This window comes from Rattus norvegicus, chromosome Y (assembly GCF_036323735.1).
Source record: "Rattus norvegicus strain BN/NHsdMcwi chromosome Y, GRCr8, whole genome shotgun sequence".
In the NCBI taxonomy this organism is placed as follows: domain Eukaryota; kingdom Metazoa; phylum Chordata; class Mammalia; order Rodentia; family Muridae; genus Rattus; species Rattus norvegicus.
In genome coordinates, this window is record NC_086040.1 from 51,301,155 (window position 1) to 51,302,749 (window position 1,595).

Sequence of the window (1,595 nt, forward strand, 5' to 3'; positions counted from 1 at the left end):
CATAAATCTCTTACACTAGTAAAGATACTATACTATGATTGCAGACAGAATGCTAGCATAATTGTCCTCTGAGTGACTCCACCCATCAGCTGAGAGGAACAAGTGTAAAGATTCACCACCAAACATTAGTTGGAGTTTGGGGTGTCTTTTGAAAAAAATAAAACAGGTGAAGAATTGAGGCCAAGATGATATGAGGGACTCCACAGGAAGACCAATAGAGTCATCTTACAGTGACTCTTGGGGTCTGCCAAAGACTGAACCACCAACCAGAGAGTGAACGTGGACTGAACCTGAGCCCCCAGGACATAGGAAGGAAATGTGTAGCTTTGTCTTTTTACAGGTGCCCCGCCAATGGCTGTTGGCATCCCATGAAGATGGAGACCGATATTGGGATATAAAGTGAGTAAATAAATAAATGAATTTTAAAGACACACATATCCCATCTACAGACAACATGTTTTGGGAAAGCCCAATTCTAGTGGTTCGGTACCCACATGAAGACAAAGCCTGTGGAGTGCCTATGTCCTTAGAGGCCATAATCCCTTTCATTCTGTTCTTCCATCAGAGTCCCAAGCTCCACCCGTGGTTTGGATAGTGGGTTTCTGCTTCTGTCTGAGTCAGCGGTTTAGTGGAGTCTCTCAGAGGGAAGCCATGATAGACTCCTGTCTGCAAGCATAACAGAGCGTCATTAACAGTGTCAGGGATCGGTGCTCATCCATGGGGTGGGTCTCAATCTGCACTAACCATTGGTTGACCATTCCTCACTCTCTGCTCTATGCACGGCCCCTGCATTTCCTGTGGTCAGAATAAATTTTGGGTCTAAAGTTGGTGTCTCTATCATTCCATTTGGGTTACTCTCTGGCTACAGGAGACGACTTCTTCAGGTCCATATCACTGAGGCTTTGGTTCTCAGCTAAGGAAACACCCATGATTCATGGGCATCTCTTACCCCAGCTCTCTGCCTCTTTCTGGAAATGAACTCTGCCTCCCAACTCCTATCCATCCAGGCTGCTGTGTCTGGCCTCAGTAGCAGAGGGTGTGATCACAGAGACTGTATATGCAAGGTGAGGAGATACCCGTGGGGTCCCCTCCTGCTCAGAGGAGAAAGGGCTGGGGAAAGGATTGTGAGAGGGGTGAACTGGAGGGGGGCAGTGTGCAGCATGTAAAGTGCATAAATAAACAAATAACTATGAAAATAACTAAGTCTACTTGAAGGTAAGAAGAGGGTGTGTGTGTGTGTGTGTGTGTGTGTGTAACTAAGTGAATTTGAAGGTAAGAAGCAGGTGTGTGTGTGTGTAAGTAAACTTGAAGGTAAGAGCAGTTATGCATGTGTCTGTGATTGTGTATGTCTCTCTCTCTCTCTCTCCATATATACATATATATATATATGTATATATATATATATATATGAAGTTAAGAAGCTGGTGGGTGTGTGTTTAAAATTAAATTATCACATTTGAGAAAACAGCGGTCTATGCAGAAGACAGGACAGCTTAGGCAATATATTTACAAAAAATGGCGTTTGCTGAATATGAAGAAATGATTCGGTATTTAATAGCATTATCTGTTCTTCCAGAGGACCCGGGGCTGATCCC